Source organism: Sarcophilus harrisii, chromosome 5 (genome assembly GCF_902635505.1).
Source record: "Sarcophilus harrisii chromosome 5, mSarHar1.11, whole genome shotgun sequence".
NCBI classification, from domain to species: domain Eukaryota; kingdom Metazoa; phylum Chordata; class Mammalia; order Dasyuromorphia; family Dasyuridae; genus Sarcophilus; species Sarcophilus harrisii.
Genome location: NC_045430.1, coordinates 282,647,713 through 282,671,463, shown reverse-complemented (window position 1 = coordinate 282,671,463; position 23,751 = coordinate 282,647,713). Strand labels below are relative to the sequence as shown.

Below are 23,751 nucleotides of genomic sequence, written 5' to 3'. Positions count from 1 at the left end.
TTTTTAATTAAATGAAAGCCACTAACTCATTTCCTTCTGGCTTGGGGAAATAAAATGTTAAATAATAATAATAATAAAAAACCCTAAAAGGAGAGTTTCTTTTTTGTTTTATTTTATTCCTTGCTAATAGATGCTTCATGTCAGTTAAATGAAAATAAAATAGAGGGGGGAGACCTCCATAAATCAACCAATCCAGCAGAATTATGTTAAAAAAAATGGTCATGTTGTTACTGCATTCATTGACGGGAAACTCCATTGGAGATATCTAGTCCTACCACATCACTAAATTAGAGGAAAAGAAGAGATGATTTGACACCAGAATGGACACATCATATATAGGAACAAACCAAAGTTGCTGGCAGCCTCCTATGGTCAGACCTATCCCTCACCGGCACCTGGACACCAACAGTCATCTTATTTCCTGCAAAGTCTCCCACTTCCTCAAAACAAAACAAAAAAGAACTTCATATTAGTTTTTGTTGTTCATCTCTGCTGCATATAAATGTATAAACACATGAATGCACAGTATTAAAATACACGTATATGTATATATATGAATATACATGAATGCATATATATATACATGCATGTTTATAGTATCTTGCTGTAGTAGATAGAGAGCTCCAGTTGTGGAATCAGAAAGGCCTCAAATATTTTAGTAGCTATGTAAACCTGGCTAACTCACTTAATCTCTGCCTGCCACATTTTTTTTAATGGGTAAAATGAGACTAAAAATAGAATTTAACCCCACAGGATCATAGTGAAGATCAAATGAGATAATTAGCATGAAGTTCTTTGCAAACTGTAAGTACTACATAAATGTATATTATGATTACTGAATGTTCAACTGCTGTTTCTGACAAAAAAAAAAAAACTTGTTGTATGAGCCTAAGTAACTGACTAGAGGGAGTTTCCCCACGAGGAGAGGAGATCCCTAAAGTAAAGAAATCATGAATCTGGTCAAAAAACAATTATAATATGTTACACTTTTAGGATTTTATATAACAATAGTTGTTATTGTTACATGTTTAATTCTTTGAAAAAAAACAAACTTTGAAAATAATTTCCTTGCTTTTCTGGGTTACACTACAGTTTTCAGAAAAGTCTAATTACATATAAAGGAAGCTATGACTCCCATCTGTAAAGCCTGACATTGCCCAAGAAGGAAAAAAAAATATTCATTTTCCAATATGGCGCTCTTCTTAGCAGGCTATAGAGGAACAGAATGCAGATGTTACCTACAGAGAAGCATCTCTGATTGGTAATAACTCTTATTTAAATGTCTTGCTCTTTCATTTGTTCCTTTTATTTGCAAAAGTGCCAAGCTTCCTAGTCTCCCTATTAAAAATAGATTACCTTAGCCAAGGAAGAAATTGGACACATTCTCAGCTTTGTCTGCAAACATGCAGAGAAAAAATAGACTAATGGAAGCAGCATGATTCTTCATTACGGTCCCCTCCAGGTCTTGAAAAGCATCCAAGGAGTTATCTCATGTTTAATGTTGAAAGTCTTCCAAGGATCCCCTCACACCTCCCTCCCACTTTGAAGTGGTAGCTTCTCACCAAAGTGTCCATTCCTTGAATATGGAGTTAGGGGCTCCTGGGAAGCTTTCCCTTTAGTGAATCCTGTCCAAGTTCTGTCCAAGGATTGAAAAGGATGAAGGATGGCTCCTTCCTTTCTCTAGGGTAGAATTGCTATGGGGAGGCTGGACACCCATCTCTTCACTGCCCATCTTTCAAGGACACCTCTGGCCCACGCTGGAGGAAAACTCCCAGTGGCGCCAGCCATTGGCGCCAAGTGCACATCCTCCTTCAGTTCCAAGGAGTGGAAGTCTTCCAAGGTCTCTCTATTGTCTCCCCACTCACACCATCACAAATAGATTCCTTCTTTATTCCTGAAAATTTTCCAACATAGATCCTCACAAGTTGGAGAAAATGTTTGCCTTGAAGAAGTAATTTTTTAAGGACTTTGTGACTTTTTCTTTATCTTAGTGTTTGTCTCTGCAAATTTTTTTTAATGGCTCTGACCTGAAATCACTGAAGTGAAAGAATTTACTTTGTATTTTGTATTTGTATCATTTCTGCAGACACAGTAAGTATCCTGCATATATTATCCATATCAAATAAAAAGAAATATTTACATATATCATTTAGGGGTAACACACTCCATTTCTTTTCCAAAATTTCTTCATGTCACAGAATCAAAGTGTCAAAAGTCAGAAGTGACCCCTGGGGACCTCTGAGTCTAATCACTACAGATGAGGCCCTGAAATGCTAAGTAAGTTGCCCATGGTCCTAAAGATATTAAGAATTAGGGTCAATCAGAAACTGAATTCTAAGACTCCATACTTCTCACACTGCCACCCTAATGCAATAGATCCACTATATTCAGTAACATGTTCCTATATCATACTTATCTTAATGTCTCTAGCATGTTACATATGACTTTGTCTTTGTGGGCAGATTTCCTACACTTAGCCAGATGGTCTCTGGAAGTTTTCCTATCTCACTTTAATCTTTAACTTCCTTTCAGGATTTAACCCAAGGTACTATCTCCCACATCAAGTCTTTCCTAATATCTAAAATGATTAGTTCCCACTCCCCCACATATTTTGTCTTTCATTATTTGTGTGTCTGCTTACCCCCAATAGACTACAACGTGTTTGAGGGGGCTCAGTTGCAGAATAAGAACAAGAATCTACGTACAGATCCAACCAAGCAAACTTTACTTCAGAATATCTGATAAATGATCATTTAGTCTCTGCTTGAACCTAGAATGGAGGGAAATCTCTCATCTCCCCAGGGGCAGCCCATTCTACCTTGGGTAGCTCTCATTATGAGTTCTTTCTGGCATCAAGCTCTATCTCGGGCTCTTTGCAACTTTGACACTTTGCCCCGGCTGCATTAATTGTGGTATGTTATTATAATGGAATACTATTGTGCTACAAAGAAATGATGAGCAGGATGCTCCCAGAGACACCGGGAAAGACTTCCATGAGCACATACAAAATGAAATGTACTGTGTACAAAGTAACAGAAATGTTATAAGATGATCAGCTACGAATGACTTAGCTATTCTCAGCAAAACAACGATCCAAGACAACTCTGAAGGACTTATGATGAAAAATGCTTTGCATATCCAGAGAAACAACTGATATGTTTGAATATATATTGAAGTATACTTTTACTTTTACTTTATTTTTCTTGAGGGTATTTTTTGGGGGGAATCTATGTTTTCTTTTACAACATAACTTTTGTGGAACTGTATTACACAACTTCACATATGCCTTCTTATTTTACATATTACTGGGAAAAATGTTGAATGAATATTTCTTTTTTAAAAATATGAATCCTTTGCAAGCAGGAGCTATTTGACTTTTCTGTTTGGATCCCCGGTGCTTAACACAATGTTCTGCACATAATGCATGCTGATGCTTCATTCTTTCACTTACTCTGTAAAGAAGGTCAACACATCTAGGGCTGGTTCTTACTCCTTCTATTAGATCTTGAATGGTACACACATAAAACTTGGTTAGTTCTCTGCTGTTTAAGGACTTCCTAGATGCCTTCTGAATAAAATGTCAAGTTCATAGTCTGACATTCAAGGCCTTTCAAAATATGATGCAAAAAACTTTTCTAGTCTTATAGTATTAAATGGTTAATAAAGAAGTGTTTATTGATTGATTTTGTGTCCATGTCCAAGCAAGTACAAGTAATTAAAAAAAAATCTTTCTTGATACTTCAGTAACAAACCACTAATACTGGGCTCTTTTTTCTTCTCAATGATTTGTTTTTGTGTTTTTGTTTGTTTTGTTTTGGTTTTTGCTGAAGCAATTGGGGTTAAGTGACTTGCCCATTGTCACAAAGCCAGGAAATGTTAAGCATCTGAGGCCAAATTTGAACTCAGGTATTACTGACTTCAGGGCTGGTGCTCTATCCACTACACCAACTAGCTGCCCCCTTCCCATGTTTTTTTTTTTTTAAGTTAATTTTGATAGTAAAGGATCCTAACATCTACTTATTCACTCACCAAATATTCTTGAACTGCTAACAGATGACGGAGTAAATGCTGATTCAGGGGATGAATTCACCACTGGTGATAAATCCCCAATTAAGTTACCCATGACAAAGATGAGTACATGTGACCCAGACAGGTTAAATGTATTAAATCCACAAATAATCAAAAAATTATCTGTAATGATAGTTTCTACTCTCCTCACAATCAAACTTTTTTATGAGAATTATGAAGTCCGATCACGATTGACTGATTTAAATATCACCAATTATTTTTTGCAATTGCCCAAGTTCCATTGCAGCAATGGAACCTGGAAGGAGAAGGAGAAGTGATCATTTGGAAATGGATGAATACATACTAAGTTGAACCTGGCAGCTTCCAAGACATCAGAAATTGTATGAAGTAACAGTAGTTTGGCTCCCCAAAAGGATATTTCCAAATTACCGTAAGTACTGCAAGGAGTTAATTTGGATCATCAACTATCAGTATAAATATATGTTGTTAATGAGGTTTTCGCTTTGTTTCTCAATGAGGTATTCTTATTGTAGCCCCCAACACCAGGATTAATACCAGGCTCACACTCATTTCTTTGAGACCAAGTGAATTAGCAACAACAACCAATGTGAAAGACTTGCCATTTCCCCCTATTACTCAGCTTCCCAGCACCTACCATGTCTGGGCACTTTCCATGTGCCAGAAGTTGCAGACAGAGCCTATTCACATTTTTTTTTGTCTGATGTAGACACTTTTTTCATCAATTATCATTAGCCTGACATTTTCTTTTGTGTATCCCAGTCCTCTAAAATGGTTAAAATAACTTTCTCTGTAGGAAATCAGCAGAAAACTTATATATGATAAAATAAGATCGTCTTCATTAGTACATGATTCTGTGCTTCCATGTTACATCAAGCTAAACTGTCCATATGGTAATCAATATATTTATGTTAATTGCTAATTTTCATGTCTCGCAACAAAGGTGTAAATTGTGGTGTCGTCTGACCTTCAAGGCCCCGTGATGCTGGTTATGCTTTTTTCCCCAACTAAGTTGTGCAACTGCTAAAATTAATGGCACCCCAGGGCTATTAGATTATGCATGAATTGTCACTGAAATGAATGGCAATGTTGGAGAAGGAGGGAAGAATAGGGATTTCGACATGTTCCCAGGGAATGCTGCCAGTTCCCTGATAAATGAAACGCTGCCCAGTGAGAGGATCACTAATTAAGGCTATCAAAAGAGGCCATGCACTTTACCCATCCCAAAGCTTCAGCTTCTATCTTGAAATCTTCTTTTAGTGTATAGAAGTTGTGTCATCTCCTGTTTTTTTCTGGGCGTCCTGAAATAATTTCTACCTTGATAACTGAATTTAATGAGGAAAGAGGAGTTCTTGAAGCAATCATGAGGCCACCATGGCAGTCTTCTCTTTCATTTAGATTCTGTCTAGTAGAAAGTAAGCTCCATGAGGGAAGGAACTACTTTCTTTTTGTCTGTTTCCTTCAAGAATCAAATTCCCCACCTATTAGTCTCTCTTTTCACAATCATCTCAGAGCGATTTTGTGCATGATGATAAACGTCTAACAATTTAAAATGCTGTTGGTTCCACAGGGACTGAGACATTGCACCTTTTCACTTGGTAATAAAGGTCTCTTTCTCTCTAGACACATTCAATTGGTCTAGATTGAATTCAATCCTAGAGGCATTTGGACTCTAATAAAATTGGTTTAGGTTCCTTTTTCTTATATTCTTTGACACCCTGAGACATCAGAATCATTAACTTAAAACTTAGGTTTGAACTCACATCTTGGGTTTTCCCTAGAAGAAAGAGCAGAAAGATGCTTGATTTAAAATGCAGTTATCAGGTATGGGACAGATATTCATTTCCTAAAAATAGAAGAGCTAAGGACAAAACATTCTCAATTATACACCAACTGAAGAAAACAGTTTTAAAAGTATTCAGGAACTTAAGACTTCTGCTACTGTATTCTCCTGGGGGAGGGTGGAAATTTAAATCTCATTAGAACATAAAGTAGTTTGCAAGGCTGCAGAACAGATGTTACCACATTTCTCCTCATCTTTATACTACCTTCTCAGCTTATCAGAATCAAGAAAGTGGTTCCATACTTCTTACAATAGTCATCTTCTCTGATGAAGAAACCTCTAAGCCCAGTCAGCACTACCTGTTAGGCCCAAGATCTCTAGACCTCCCAAAAAGGTAAGGTCACTTCAAAGTCAAGACATAGCCATTTTTAAAGTCAACATTCAGTCTCTCAGAACCAAGTAGTGACACTAAAGTGGAAGAGGCAGCCAGAGAGAGATCCAAGCTCTAACATTCCTAGCAACAGTAACAGCAATAACAATGATAATAATAATAAAATCTAAGAATCAAAAGCATAAACATGATAATTTAATCCATAGGAGCTGATGAGATCGCCAAGCAAAGTATATAGATGCAAAAGAGAAGAAGACTCAGGATAGAGCATTGGGGGATAATCATGATTAGCAGGTGTCCTGGATGAAGATTCAGTGATGAAAACAGAGAAGTGGCTAACAGACAGGAGAAAAGCCATGGGAGAGCAAAAAAAAAAAAAACACAAAAAATGAAAAGATACTATCAAGGAAAAGAGAATAATCAATAGTATCAAGACATGCAGAGAGGTCAAGAAGGATAAACATTGAGAAAAGGTCACAAAATATGTCAGGAAATGATGAGTAACTTCCAAGATAAAGGTTTCTATTGATTGATAAGTCTGGAAGTCAGACTGCATACTTAAGAAGATAAATAGAGAAAGAGAAGAAAAACCACTCATGGTAGGTAACCTTCTCAAGGAGTTTGGTCCTACAAAGAGAGAAGAGATAGGGAATGAGAACTAGCAGAGATGGATGGGCCCAATAAGTATTTTTTGAGGATAGAGGAGTCATGGGTAATTTCCCAGGCAATAGAGAAGCACACAGTAGACAGAGAGTGATGGAAGTTTAGTGAGAGAGCTCTAGCCTACCATCCTGCAGAAGATGTGACTCAAATTCACCATTCACAAAGAAGGGATAATCACTCTTCTTTAAGATAATTTAAGAAATCATTCAAACCCTTGAGGAGAATATTATCAATTCTCAATCTCAGTCTTTGGGGTTTTACTGGAAAATGTGTTTAGATCCAGCATCATAGCCAAGTCTAAGAGAAAACCAAATTCCATGTGATTTAAACATGAATTTTCCTTATTTCAAAAATTGAATTTCAACCTTTCTGGAATGAATGTCATGACAGTTTTAAAAAATGCTTTGATTCCTTGAAACTATATTATGTTTTCAGACCAGTAAGAGAAGTGTGAGTAATGACACAATCACCGTTTGGACAAATGAAATTGGTTTTCCTAGAACTAAAAATAACTTCAGAGATGGATGCAGGTAAACTGTCTTGATCCATCCTATGGCCATGCTTAATCTCAGCCTATGATCTCTACCAAAATAGGGCACATTGTGTTTAGATTTTATGTGATACTTTTTTTTAGATCTCTCTATCTTCCTGTAAATTTTCCAAAAAAAGTTTCATCCAATACTCTAATAAACTCCATCTAGCTATTTTTATATTTTATAGATTCCATTGCAGTTCCCAATCTGCCCAGTGTAGTACTTGGCATTAGAAACATGTAATAAATGTTTTTTTTTAATTCATTCACTCATTCTTTTATTCAATCAGTTATCCATTCTGTCCATCTATCACCCATCACTCTTGGGCAAATGTCTCATACATTTCTTTTCTTCATACTACATGGCTTTGATGATGTCATAAACCTTACTTGGACACCTTCCTCATATGTTATCATTGCCCTTTGGTTCACTTGACATTTTGACTCACTTGAGATCATGAAGTTTCATGATTTGTAGCCATATAGAATCACTAGGAGAATTCTGATTTGGAAAAGTTTTTGTTGTTTTGGAACAGTTTAGAACTATGCAGTTTTCTAAAAACTAACCCATTCAATCTTCTCCTTCTTAAGCTTGAATACACTTTGCAGTCTACCTGTGATCCTGCTCTGAGGTCTATACAACAACACCAGCAACAACAATAGCACCAATAATGACAATAACTAGAAATTATATAGAACTTTAAGGGTTGCACAAGATTTTAGAAATATGTCATTTAATACTCACAACAACCCTGTAAAATGTATGTTAGTACTACCCCTACTTTATAGATGAGAAAATTGGAACAGGAAAACATTAAATGACTTATTCAGAGACTCACTAGCAAGAATCTGAGCTCTGAAGACTCTTTAGGCAAAGTTTGCCTGATTCCAGATGCAGTGCTCTACCCACAGAACCACCTAGCAACCCTTTAGATAGATTCATTTAATAGGCTTCCCAACCCACATGTAGGTAACATTATGTATAATGGCCATTTTTTCATTGGATTGTTTTATTTTCCTTCTATGAAGTAACATAAGAATTGCTTTGATTATTCAGTAAGACTCGGGGATTCTGAGAGTTAATGTCTCCAATGAAATCTGGTGATTAGGGATATGTGGGAAGCCCACATTAGTCAGTAATGTCTTTCCATTTGGACTTCAGAGGTAGAGCCAAGACAGCAGAGCAAAAGCAGGAACTCACCTAAACTTTCCCCCAAACCACTCCAAATTCCTCTAATAATGATGCTCAATGAGCATCAGAACACCCAAAAAGATGGAATAGACCATTTTTCCAGCTGAAGGTAGCTCAGAAGCTTGCCAGAAAAGGTTTGTGACACTAGATTGGGAGTCTGGTGTGCAGTCCCAGAACAGGCCCCTGTATCAGCAAAGCAGGACCCTGTTGCTTTAGCACACTAGATCTTACAGCTACAGTGGAACAGGAACACTGTTAACAGTTCCAAAGCAGAAAAGAGGACTTGGGGACAGGGTCCTAAAAGGATCTCTGAAAACAGCTTCATGGGACCTTTAAAGCTTGGGACAGTGAACCTTCCAACCTGGAAGCAGAGATCTACTTTAACAAAAAGTTAAAAGCCAAGTACAGGCTAGAAAAATAAGCAGATAACAAATGAAGTTTCCGACCATAGAAAGTTATTATGGTGATAAGGAAGATCAAAACATAAACTCAGATGATTGTAACAAAGTCAAAGCTCCTACATCCAAACCCTCCAAAAAAAAATTAGAATTGGGCTCATACCATGGAAGTGCTCAAAAGGGATTTTTAAAATCAAGTAAGAAAGATAGAGGAAAAATTAGGAAAATAATTCAGAGGTGCAAAAGGAAATATAAAAACTAATGAGGAGAAAAATGCCTTAAAAAGCAAAATTGTCCAATTGGGAAGAAAGTACAAAAAACTCAGTGAGGAAAATAAGTCCTTAGAATTTATAATTGAGTAAATGGAAGCTAATGACTTTATAAGAAATCAAGATATAATCAATTAAAATAAAAAAATGAAAAGAAAAATATTGTGAAATATCTCATTGAAAAAACATGTGGCTTGGAAAATAGATCCAGGAAAGATAATTTTAAAAAATTTGGTCTACTGAAAATCATGATGCAAAAAAGATCCTGCACATTATTTTTTTTTTCAATAAACTATCAAGAAAAAACTATCCTGCCGTTCTAGAAACAGAAGGTAAAATTCAAATTGAAAGAATTTACCAATCACCTCCTGAAAGAGGTACCAGAATGAAAATTCCCAGGAATATTATGACCAAATTCCAGAAATCCCAGTCAAGGAGAAAATATTGCAAACATCCAAAAAGAAACAATTCCAGTACAGTGGAGACATAGTCAGGATAAGATAAGATTTAACAGCTTCTACAATAAAGGACCAGAGCTTGGAAGATGATATTATAGAGGGTAATGGAGCTAGGATTGCAACCAAGAATCACCTATCCAGCAAAATTGAATATAATCCTTCAGAGGAAAAGTGGACATTCAGCAAAATAGAGGATTTTCCAGAATTAATGATGAAAACACCAGAGTTGAATGGAAAAAGATGATTTTCAAGTACAGAACTCAGGAGAAGCATAAGGAGGTAATCAGGAAAATGATATCATAAGAGACTTAATTAGGTTTATTTGTTTACATTCCTACATGGGAAGATGATACTCATAACTTATCAGCATTTTCTCATTATTAGGGTAGTTTGCAGGAATACATACATACATACATACATATATTCTACTTACATACACACACACACATATATATAAAGAGCACAGGTGTGAGTTGAATATGAAAGGACAATATCTTTAAAAAATGATGAAATTAAGTGTGAAGAGAGAAATTACTATGAAGAATGCAAAGGAAGAAGTGGGATGGTTTTAATTATCTACCATAAGAAAGAGAGAAAAAACTTTTTTATAATCCAGGGGAAAAGGGGAAGGAGAAGGTGAATAAGTAAAGCTTACTCTCATAGGAATTGACTCAAAGAGGAAATAATATACACACTCAATAAAGTTACATAAATCAATCTTATCCTGAAGGATAACATGAGAAAATGAGATATGGGAAGGGGAAAGGTCATAATATAGAGGACATATTGGGGCAGGCAGGGGGCACTAGCAAAACACTTTGAAGATGAGCAGGGTGAAATGAGAAAGAGAATAGAATAAATATGGAGACTACAGTTAGCAATAGTTATTATAAAAATAATTTTGAGGGAAATTTCTCTTATAAGACCTTATTTCTCAAATATAAAAGGAACTAAGTCCAATTCATAAAAAAAAAAATAAGAGCCATACCTTAATTGATAAATGATCCAAAGATATTATCTTTGCCCAAAGGGGTATAAATTCATGCGTATCCTTTGATCTAACAATACCTCTATTAGGAATGAATACCAAAAGAGATTTAAAAGTGGGGAGGGGGAAGGAAACAAAGGGCCTATATGTACAAACTTCTTTGTAACTGTTCTATTCTCAGGGCAAAGATTGGAAATTGAGGAGATGACCATCAATTGGGGAATGGCTGGATAAATTGTGGTGTATGATTGCCAGGGAGTATTGTTCTATGAGAAGTGATGAGCAAAATGTTCTTGGAAAAATACCTGGGAAAAAATTTACTTTTTCCACCAATAAAGTTAGGCACAAGAGACAATGGATAAGAAACTGGACTGTCAAGCTCATCCAAATGCATCCAAACCAGAGAGTGAGTTACAAAGAGCAAATGAGATATGGAAAGGGGAATTTGTAAATCAAAAAGGAAACTTTAGCTCCAAAATCTCATGAATTTGACTATGTTCTGACAGAAAAGGGATTCATTGGATACGATGTAGAAAGCGGAAAACATCACTCGTAACCTGTGGTTTGTTGCCTTTTCCATCATTCAGCTAATCAGCAAAAACCTATTGCCCAATCCTTGTCTGTATGGCATTGCCTTGGATTCAGCTTTCCCTTCAGAGAGGAGTTGCAAAGTCAAACTGCATCCCAGGAGCTCTTCTTGAACATGTTTATAAGTCTGGGAAACCTATAAGCAGCAGAAAACTGCCAGGAGTACATATTGAGATGGGCAAAAACACATTAACTTTTTTAGAAAAGAGATTTCAGCAGGACAAATATAGCATTTCATAATTGTACATTTTTTAAATGTGATCAGTTAGAAAGGGTGGTAATTTTAGTAGCCCCTCACACCATGCCATCATTATATTAGACTACCCACAAACTCAATTACAGTACACAGCCTCGAAGTGAGGTCCATTAATGCTGCAGACCAAGGACGAGTCAATAGTATTTGCACAGGAGGTCAGGGCTAATGAGCATGTGAGATCTTACCCAGAGTGCCTGTTGTTCAGAAGTTAAGCAATGGACACTTAAACTTGCTGCAGTTTGGGAGGATATGATAATTTTGAATATGCTAAATGGATGAGGGAGAGGACTCAAAAGAAAAAAAGAGAGAAAAGATAAAACAAAGGGAGAAGTAGGAAATGATAATAGGGAGATAAGTAGATGAAAAGAGAAAGAAGGAAGAGAGATAAAGAAAAGGAAGGAGGAAAAGAGAGAGACAGAGATTTTTTTCTTTGTCCTAGATCAATGTATATTTGATTTCTGACCTCATCCAATAAGTAGTATTATTCATTAATCTTTATTTAAAATCCCAACATCCATAGCTAAGTGCTAGAGTTCAATTCAAACACTCTATGTAAATATAAAGCAGAAAAATAGAAAAATCACTGAGAAGTGGATAGAAAGCTTGGAGTCAGAAGGACCTGGATTGTAGGCCTGCTTTAGGTCCTTACCAGTGATTTGATGCTAGTCACTTCATCTCTTGCCTCCTCAGATAATTCTTTTAAGTGGCATCTAAGGCAATCACAGCACGGTGGAGGGCTGCAATGGTAGCGAGTTCTCAACATAGACAAGTCTCACATCCTTCATACATTAATGTCATTTAAAAACACCCTGCTCTATTTTGTAGATTTATTCAGTCAACAAGTAGTTACTAGATACTTAGGTACCAAATTTAGCATGCTGAGTGGAGGGAAGAGGTCAAAGGAAGGAAAAAAAAACACTTTGTGCTCAATGAACTGACATTCTAATGGGGGAATACAATATGTAGAGTAATAGGTACATGATGGATCCATATGGATTTGATGGAGACTAGTCTTAAAGAGGAAGCCCACTGTTGAATCTTGAGGGAGGGACAAGACTCTGGATAGTGGAAACAGGAGGGAGGGAGAGTATGAGGGAAATACAATGCAGAGTTGTGGATATGAGACATCCTGTATTGTGTGTGTGAAATATCAAATGGACAAAAGCAGCTGGAGTATAGTGTGTGTGTGTGTTTCTCTGTGTGTGTGTGTGTGTGTGTTTCTGTGTGAGTGTGTGTGTGCGTGTGTGTGTTGGGGGCCAGGGGCTGAAGTAATCTGTAAAAAGACTTGGAAGGCTTGAAGGGGCCACGATGTGAAGAGCTTTAAATGGCAAAGTGACCCTGCTTTCAAGGAGTTTACAATCTAATTAAAGATAGGCATTTACACAAATATTCCAGCAGAGTGAGTTCAGTGTAAAAGAAAGGTCTAGTGCTCTGTGGGAGCACATGAGGTGGGAAGATGACTTTCACCTAGGTGCCATAGCATCAAGGAAAGCATATAGAAGAGATGACCCCTGAATTGAGCCTTGGAGGAAAGGAAAAAATTTAATGATGGCATGGAGCCAGTGAGGCTTCCCACCCTGATGGACAGCATGGACAAGGAGGGAAAAGGGAGGAAGAGCACTGTTTAGCACTGCTGGGTGGCAGGAACGGGTCAAAGGAAGAGAAAAACTGCTTTGTACTCAAGGAACTCATAATCTGATAATCTGATGGGAGATACACAATGTAGAGTCATAGGTATATATCAGATCCACATAGAGTGGATGGAGGGTAGTTTTAAAGAGAAAGCTGCTGGGAAAGTCCAGTTTAGTGAGAAAATAGAGCAGGTAGTGGAAACTATGATCTGATGACTCTGGGAAGGGGCAATGGAGGCAAGTTATTGTGGGCCTTGGAAATCAGGTTTTTTAATAGTGAAAAAACTGGGACAGTGGAACCCAAAGACTCTTTGTGTAGTGACATGGAGGAAAAATAGAGAAAGGAAAGAAGAGAGCTAGCAAAAAGAATTAAGAGACTATGACAACAGCCCTGCAAAGAAGAGGCAGAGTTTACCTGGGTGGTTGCAATAAGAATTAAAAAAGAGGGGAGACATATTTGAATCACCAGCGTCTAGCACAATATCTGGAATATAGTAGTTGCTTCAGAAATACCTACTGGTTTATTGATTGATTATACTGGAGAAGCAGATTTATTAGGACTTAAGGGAAAGGAAATAGTTCAAAGTGCAGTGTGTATAAGTCACAGAGGTTGTCAGTTGAATGTCAGTAGGAAGAAAACCTTATAAAGAAGGAGAATGGACTACTTCAAGCAGTAGGGTGCTTTTCCTCATCTGAGGTTTTTTGGCCAATGCTAAGTGACCCCTTCAGTAGGAATTCTAATAAAGGGGCAGATTGGACTCATGGGGTTCATCCCTGGAAGGCTTTTTGTGATTTTGACCAAATCCTCTCCTGAAACAAACAAACAAAAAAAAAAAAACTACTACTAGAACATCTACTAAGGCTGACAGTCTTCTCCTAGTATCTACACAGCTGCCCATTTGAGACAATTTTCATTGAAAAAATGGTTTTCCTGACATCCAGCATACACATGCTTCTTTGCAACTTCTATGTACTGATCCTGCTCTTCTTCCTTCTGGAGCCAAACCAACTAAGTCCAGAACTTCTTTCATGTGCTAGCTTTTTGTTCACACTGTGTACCACTCCATCCTGCCAGGCACCCCACCTCCCCAGATTAGACAAGCTATTTATCCTATGTTCTCCCTGAATCATCGCAAACTGGTTGGAGCAGCTGCCTTTAATTGTTTGGGATTATTATAGGGAAACATACATAATACCGTGACTGCTAAATCTAACCCCATCTCTCTCTGTCTCTCTGTCTCTGTCTCTCTCTCTCTCTGTCTCTCTCTCTCTGACACACACACACACACACACACACACGCACACACACGCCTTTTAGAGCCTGACTATTGAGACGAGAGCAGAACCAAAGGTGACTCACCCCAAGTACCCAGGAATTCTTCATGCAAAGTATCTGAAACAACATATTTTTCTAGAAGGTCCCCCAAATGAGGCTAGAAATTGATCAGAAAGTGAAAGTGCACACACTGATTGGCAGAGAGAATCTACCCCTTCCTCATCAGCAAAATGAGGGATTAGGACTTCTTGTGCTCTAAAGCCCTTCTGGCTGTAAGTCCTATGAGTCATTGACCTTAAGGTCACTCTGAAGAGGCTGGGAATTGGCTGATAAAGGGAACAAGATGGCAGGACACTAAAGCCCCTATTTGTGCCTAATCCTAGGCCAGGTAGAACCCTGAATGCTCCACAACTATGTCCTCAAAGTAGAAGCTTCATCATATTTTATCAAGAGGAAAAAGTTCCCAAGATGGACCTGAAGGTGAATTGTAGGTCAAAGACCTGCCAAGATCAGTCTGAAAAAGCTGGAGACACTTACAGGATGATGTCCACAGCCTGGCAGAAAGACCAGGAAAATCGGGGGCCCTGGGCCTGCATACAAAAGCAATGTGGGAAGGCTAAAAACTAGAGAAATCCCAGAGTGATTTTATATACACATACACACACACACGTATGTGGGTATATGCACATATATACATGAATACAAATAGATGCATGGATGCATCCTTGTGTGTATATCTAAAGCTTTTAATGAAAAATGAATTCATGTTTGTCTGAATCCTAACATTCAATCTCTGTATTTCAGCCTTACCCCAGAGCCTTGAGAGGACTCCTTTCCAAGGCCAGGCCCCCTCAGCAGTCATTACCTGGACTTACACTCAGTGCGCACCCAATAAATATTTGCCCCATTGAATCCCAGAAATTCATCCATGAATCTGTGTCTGTCAATCTAGAGCGGTTTGAATAATTTATTGGCTGAGTTAACCACTTCAATTAAATAAACAACAGCCACAAAAAAGAAAACTTTTTTCAGCTCTAATTATTTTTGGCCAATTTAACTGTAACTCAGCCTCTGTTAAATTAGCCACAAGCCCCTAGAACGTGTCTCACACAAGCCCTGAAAGCCTCTAATTTCCAGCATTTCAGAGATGAGTTGATTCCTCGCATTGCACTCTGCAGCCTTTGACATGGTTGGCCATCCCCTGCTCTCAGACACCTCCTCCCTGGGTTTTTCTCACCCTACTGCCTCTTATTCTTCTGCTCCCAAGCTGGCTGCTCCTTCTGAGCTTCCTCTGCTGGATCCTCCTCCCCCATGTGTGGGTGTAATGAAGGGTTCTGTTTCTTCCTATTCTTTTAACTATGTCAGCAGCTGGCATGGGTTCAATTAACCTCTCTGTTTAGCTGACTCCCACTTGCATATATCCAGCCCTCGTCTCTCTCCTGAGCTCCAGGTCAGCACGGTCAGCTGCTTATTAACCTTCTCCAACAGGATGGCCCATAGGCACCTCCGGCTCACTGTACCAGACAAGATAAAAACGCCTAGGTAGAGTGTAAAATCATGTGTTCTTGAAAGACAATGTTGCATGAAATGAAGGAGGTGACAAAAGGAAAAAAAGTTAAGAAAACTCTCATAGACCCAGATTGACAAATTGTAAAAGATCATTTTCTTTTCTACCACAACCTTCCCTTCTCCCGATTCTTTTTCTTTAGTGAGTGCTTCCAATCTCTCACTTGTCCAGATTTGCAACCTGTAAGTGAACCTTTATCATTTTTCTATTCTCCTTCCCGGTCTCTCCGCTCTTTCCTCATTTCTTCTTTTCAGTCTCTTTCTCTCTCTCTTTTTTTTTTGTCTCTCTGTGCTTACCTCTGTTTCTGTCTGTCTTTGTCTGACTCTGTTTCTCTCTGTCTCTCAGTCTGACTCTGTCTCTCTGACTGTTTCTTGTCTCTGTCTCTGTGTCTGTCTCTCTCCCCCATAGCTACGCACATGATCTACCTAAAGCCCACAGCTGACCATGTTGTTCCAGTAACTTCTCTTTATCTTTAATATGAAATACAAAAAGCTGATTTGGACATTGGAAGCCCCTCCTAGCCCTCTGCCAGTTTATCTTGCCAGAGTCAATGCCCAGTACTTCCCCCATGCCCTCTACAATCCATTCTAGCCCAAACAAATTTTTTTTCTATTTCTTGTACAGAACAATCCATCTTCTGCAGATGGCCAGGCTTCTCAGAAAGCTTCCAGTGTCTTTCCTCCTGATCACAACCTCAAAGGTCTGTGGTTTCCTTTAAAGCTCAAGTCAAGCACCACTTCTCCTAGGAACTTCTGATCTCCACCCCACACTCACGTTCCCTTGTATATTTTCTATTAACTTTCCTTGTGTGTTTTATTTCCCTAATAGAGTGTTGAATTTTATCTCTGCACCCAGCACAGTGCCTCCTCCAGTGCTCACTGATCGCCTTTTGAAAGAATGGTTGGATTCCATATGTCCAAAAGGCGAGCTAATAAAGAATACTTGGAGTAAGAATGGAGCTGTGTCTAACCTTAAGAGCATAAAAGTACTTTTGCCTCGGAGTCAGGAAACCCTTGGTTCAGGCTTGTCGATATTTAACAGCTCTGTGACCATGTGACAGTACCTTGACGTCTCCCAGTCCCATCTCTAAAACTGCAAATTTTGGAGGACCAGGCGATTCACACGGCTCGAGGAAGTTCTCATATTGACAGTTCCCTTCATGGATGAAATTGCTGGCCCTATCAAAATCAACAAGCCAAAGTAACTCCACACCATGGTGAATCGACGTCTGCATCTGTGGGGGTCTTCCTGGCTCCTCTCCCATCCCCTGCCTGTCACACCAGCTGTCCTCCCAAAGAGCCTATTTTTAGAATCTTCTTGCACTTTTTTACTCTTTACCTTTCAAATGACAGTTCGATCTCTTAAGATTTTCTCTCTGATATTTGTGAGATGTGTTCATTATCTTGTCAGAAACCCATTCCTTGGGGGACATTTGAGAACCGGGGATCTGTCTATTCAAAAGGATCCTCGGGAAGTCAGATGTCTTTCGAAAATGAAGCAAAAGAAAACCCAACACTTCTTTGGGTTTATGGACTTTCATGTCCCTTAAACAATGCAATTGATAAAGCTTTGGCTCTTCCTTTATCCATATTTAGTTAAAACACTAAAGTACAAAACCTCAGTTGATCTGACTCTCCGACAAGTCCCGGCTAATGGATTTGCATGAGGATTTGGAAACATTTGCCATGGGCTCATGTTGGCCAGCATTTCACAGACTTCTGGAGTATGTGGATCACTGCTAGGCCTTCACGCTAGGTCTGTGCCCTGGCTCCACCCCAGATCTCACCTGCACTTAGGGGATGATTCATTGGGCAGAATTCTGGTTTTGTTCAGTGCCATCAGTAAACAATTGATTTGTATCAAGAACAAAAGTATAAGCAACATCAGATTATAAACATTAGCAACACCAGAGAACTATCCACAGACCACTTGGAGACAAGCTATAAATATTGTCTCATTTCATACCCTACACAAACACTTAGATTCCCTCACAGCCCCATGGCTCCCAGCAGGTCTGGCCCAAAGCTATTGAGAAAAGATAATGTTCTTTTATGGCCATGTAGAGGTGACCTTAGTTTGCAAAGTTGCCTCCAATTTAGCCCAAGCTCTGGAAGGTGTGACAGAGGAAGAAAGTCTCAGAGTACATATTCATCAAGGGGAACAATGGCAAGAGCTGGCTCTGGGGTCAGAAGGATTGGACCCAGGTGCACCTTTGATGCTTGCTACCCTAGGATAATGCACCAATCAGTCACCTCCAAAAAACTCAATTTCTTCAGCTATCAAATGAGGGTAGAATAAATGAAGTCATTTCAGGTTCTAAATCTAGGGCCCATTCTATGATCCATTACCTTGTGTCTACCGTCTGAGGACCAGCTGGGCCAAGATGAGGAAACTCCTTCATGGAAGGTTGGCCATCAGCTGGGGAATCTGCTGCGCCATAGGCTCTTCTAAGCATTCCAATCTGTGCCCTGTGCTGGTCACACATGGAATAGAACATCCACAAACAAATATCATAAAGAGGAACTTCCCAGGTAAAATTAAATCTGTGACTTCTCTATAATAAATTATCTTTGACACTTAAAATAATTCACACAATCTGAGGGAGGACTTGAACCCACATCTTCTTGCCAGCCTGCTTTGTGTGTGTCTCTCTCTGGTTAGAAACTATCACTCCTAAGCCAGACATGCTCCCATCAGGCATTGCATTCACTGCTTTGTCTCTGTCTAAGTGTAGGAGTGGAGAGGTGCCTGATTGTGCAAACAGGTGATGCTGGTGCCTGTCACTCAGTGGGAGATGCTTCTGATTAGGGTTTGTTTTTCTTTTTTCCTGTCAAACACAAGCCATATAATTTTTCCCTTTTTCTTTTTCCTTTTTTTTTTTTAAATTTCCTTCCTCACAAAAACATCTGCTGTTCAAATCCACTGACTTGGCCAGTGGAGGGAACTGTTGTTACACAAGGATTGAAAAATTGCCAGAAAAGCTAAGGTTGCATGGTTCAAGTCAGTTTAATGAGCATTTACTAAGCACCTGTTGTGTTCATGGTTCTTTGTTATAGAACACAATATGTTCTATATATACAAAGTGACTTTGGAACTTGAGATGCCCAGGCAGACTAAAAGATGATAAATGATGAGTCTTTGACTGGCATAGCAAAGATCACTTTCATTAGGAATGAAAAATTTGGGGTCCAGATCCCAACTCATTAACTAAGGTGTATGATTTAGAGCAACACACTTCATCTCTGTGCCCCTCAGTTTCCTCGTCTGTAAAAGTAATGGTGTGGGTTAGCCCAGAGTCCACCAAACCCCCAATGTAATTGGGAAATATTAAACAAAACCCTTAAAGATAAAACAGGAATAAAGATAATGTTAAGATGTGTTTTTATAAGTCAATATGTGACACACAAGGAACTTTATATATGTTTTGGTGGCAGCCATTTCTATTGAAGTTTGATAACCCTGGTTGAGATGTTCTTCCAGTTTCCTTCCAATTTTGAATAATCTAGTCCTGTGGTATATTCTACTACTGAATGCAAAGATTGGAAATTGTTCCTAGCCCGGCCTTGGTAGACTTTGTCCTATGTCCCCACCATATCCCTGTATTGTCCCCTACTACTAGCCTCCCTTTCCTTACAAAGGGAGGAACAGGACAAGAAGGAGCAACTTGAGGATTCAGGTATGACTTCCCAGCTGAGAAGAGGCAGCCTCCTGATGCATGAATTTATTTGACATAAGATACCCCAGAAATTCAGAGTTCCTTTTCAGAGTAGAGCATTATTTTCCCTTATTCTTCTCCTCCCTTTAGAAAGCAAGAAGAATGGCTGCCATTTGTGGAGGACTTCAGAGTTCATAAGATATTTTGTCTATGTCCAATCCTACCAATAATTTTAACAACTCCCATTTTGCAGATGAAGGAAATGAACGTTTGCCACGTGAAACCTTTACCTATGGGTGCACAGCTCCATGTGTCTTGTACTTGATGTACTTGAACTCATCCCTCTGAAATCCAAGTTTCACACTTCTTTTACGACATCATTCTAGATGCCAAGATGATTTCTTTTTCATTTCTGGGGCACAGCAATAACTGATTTAGAGCTAAAAGAGATCTCAGAGCTCCTTTAATTCAGCTCCTTGAATTTGAAATCGGGAGAATGGAAGCCTAGAGAAATGAAATGATTTTCCATGGCAATACAGGCAAGAGGCACAGTAGGGTTTGAACCCAGGTTCTCTGATTCCACAGTGAATATTCTTTCTACCATAGCTGAGATAAGAATCTGCATCTGAGCAAATGCTTTCAGTCAGTGAAGAAAAAGGAACCAAGGCAAAAGCAGAAAGTGTTGGAACAAGGGAAAGAAAGAGCCCTAAATGGCACTCACAGGTTTGAGGAAGATCCTTGCACAGACACTTGATATTTATGTGATCTTCCATCCTTGGAGTACCTACTTTTGTGCCAGCTCCCATAGCTCTCCAGATCCAGCAAGGGAAGTAAACAAAGGGAGGAATTCATTGAAACTTTCTTTTTGCAAATAACTGTTACATAAATGAAGCTAGAGCCAGTCCCATAGCCCAGATGAAAGTGTGTACTCAGACAGAGTGTGGGCTGTGTTGTCCCATATCTTCAATCGAGGAAGCAGTCTTACTGTCCAAACTTAGGGGATATGAGGTATCAGTAAATAGGAAGGGACCAGAAAATAAGTGATCTGGACTATAACAATAGCAACAATAGCAACAAATGCCAGAGGTTTAAGGGGCAAGTCAATTCTCCTAGAGCCTCCATGTGGATCATAGCATCTGAAGGAGTTGCAGGGCAGCCTTTGCTGACACAGGTGTTACAGACTGGATGAGATAAATTGGAGGCAGAGGGAAGAGAGGTCAGACAAAGCAATGGCCTCTCAGTCAGAGAGGTCAGAGAACAGCAACTACCTCTCAGTCTCTTTGTATCATCCTCTCACACAAAGACATCCATTCTGCAGGTCTGAGTTGGAGCTCTAGCAGCCACTGTTAGATGGCTCCCATGAGACAACATAGAAGTAACAAAAAGAAAAAAAAAACTCAATATAATATTATCACAAAGTAAAGCAGCTACAAGGATGCTTGGAAAAATTAAAAGGAAAAATGATGTTTAAAAAAAATCTACAAAGGGATTGAAACATCATTGTCATTATATAAAGTAAGAGCATGTGATGAAAGAAAGAATTCTAGGTATACTATCACCAGCACCCTTCCAAAACTAGGAAATAACAAGAAATCTCAAAATGCTCAAAAGAGAAATAAAAATCTAAATAGAAAAAAAAGATATGAACAAAAGTTGGATTAGGGCTGTCAACATAGACAATAAAGAATGTGGTGTAGAAAAACAAAACACAATTTACACACAAAGAAACATTCAATTTATAATGAAGGATTTTTGTAGAAATACAGACTAACATTTAGAACTGAAAGTGATGGAAAAATTGATAGAAAAGAATAAATAGGTAAAAAAAAAAAAGAAATAAAAAAACAAACCAGTTCTATAGAAGTCACCACATCTGGACTTGAAATACGAATAAAAATCAGAGTATAAATGGTTATTGTTTTGATATATTTTCATTTACTTTATTAAATGTATATTTTAATGAACATATTTTAGTGAAATACATCTTAGAATTTTTTATTTAATATTTATTTCTTAAAATGTTGAGTATCAGATCCCCTCCTTCCCACCTGTACTTCCTCAACATTAAGAAGGTAAGCAATAGAATGTCAAATGTAAATGTGAATTCATGCAAAACATATTTCCATATTAGTCATGTAGCAAAAGGAAAAAAAAACAGTAAAAGATACCAAATAAAATGACAAAAGGTTTCCAGGGTTTTGTTTGTTTGTTTGTTTGTTTTGTGTGTGTGTGTTTGTTGTTGTTGTTTGTATGCTTCAATTTGTATTCAGCATATATCAGTTCTGTCTGGGGATGGATACCATTTTCCAGCATGAGACCTTTATAATGTCTTGGATCATTGTCTTGAGTAGAATAGGAAGTTTTTTTTAATAGTTGATCATCCTTACAGTATTGCCACTACTATCTACAGTATTCTGACTCTGTTCACATCACATTGCATCAATTCATATATGTTTTGCCAAGTTTGTTTTCTGAAACCATCCTGATCCTCATTCCTTATAGCACAATCATATTCTATCATAATCACATGTCATAACTTATTTAGCCAGTCTCCATTTTATGTGTATCCCCTTGGTTTTCAGTTCTTTGCCACCACATAAAGAGATAAACTTTCAGTATTTTTGTAGAAATATATCATTTCCCCTTTTCTTTGATCTCTTTGGGATACAGACCTAGTAATGGTATTGGTGGGTCAAAAGCTATAAACAGTTTTATAGTCATTTGGGCATAGTTCCAAATTGCTCTCCAGAATGAATGGACACACTCACCAGTTCAACAATGTGTTAGTGTCCCTACTTTTCTACATCTCCTCCAGCATTTGTCATTTTACTTTTCTGTCATGTTAGCCAATTTGATATGTAGAGAGCCAGAACTCTAGAGAAGTATCCTTGAAAGAAGTATACTTGAAACAAGGTGTTAACTCAGTGGAATAAATGAGACAACGGTTATCTACTTTACATATACTTGGTACTTAGCATGATGATATAATAGTTCTACACTTGATGTAATTGTAATAGGGTATTTAAACTGAGGACAGGCCAGCCACCACAAGGGTCTCTATCTTGAAGTCTCTTCGAGTCTGAGCTCCACCCTCCAGTCCTCTGTCTTCTCTATCTCTGAATCTGTCTTCCCTCCCAGATTTCTTAACTCTTATATACTCTATTACAAGTACATCATCATAAGTGTCAATCTTATAGAATAGATGTCAACTTGTAGACCTATACTAAGTACTAAGTACATGTAAACTAGGGAATCATTATCTCAATTCCACTGTTAACACCTTGTTGTAAGATTACTTGTTTCAAGTACACTTGGCCCTCTACAGATAAGTGTGAGGTGATACCTCAGAATTGTTTTCATTTACATCTATCTAACCAAGAGTGATTTAAATATTTTTTTGCATAAGATTATTAATAGTTTAATTTTTTCTTAAAATTGCCTGAGTCCTTTGATCATTTCTGTAAATATTTCTCCCTCCCTGCCTCTCCCTACTTTCCAACCATCCTCATTTTACCTGCAATAGTGTTGCTTGTGCAAAATAATAGTAATAATAATTTCATGTAATCAAAATTATTTATTCTACTTTCTGTGAACCTTTGCATTTCCGATCATAAACTATTTCATTATCCATAGTTCCAATAGCTACATTTCCCCTTGTCCCTGTAATTTGCTTATCATATCATTTACCCACCTTGATTTTATTTTGGTATATGCAATGAGATGTTGGTCTATAGCTAGTTTCTGTCAAACTGCTTTCCAGTTTTCCCAGCAATTTTTGTCAAATGGTGAATTCTTGCCCCCAAAGCTTAGATCTTTTGGCTGATTAGACACTAGTTCATTATAATCATTTACTACAATGTATTGTGTTCCTACTATATTGCACTAATCCACTACACAATTTCTTAGCCAGGATCAGAAAATGCTGATGAATATGATTTTGTAATATAGTTTGAAATCTGCTATTCAGACCAACTTCCTTCACTGTTTTAAGGAATTGATTCTCTTCATATTCTTGATCTTTTCTTCTCCAAGATAATTTAAAAAAAATTAGGTCTAG

General features: G+C 38.1%; 1 pseudogene; it reads right to left on the bottom strand.

The window, feature by feature from the left end:
• Window positions 1-1,484: 1,484 nt before the first annotated feature.
• On the bottom strand, window positions 1,485-17,303 carry LOC111721202 (annotated as a pseudogene).
• Between the last annotated feature and the right edge of the window lie 6,448 nt (window positions 17,304-23,751).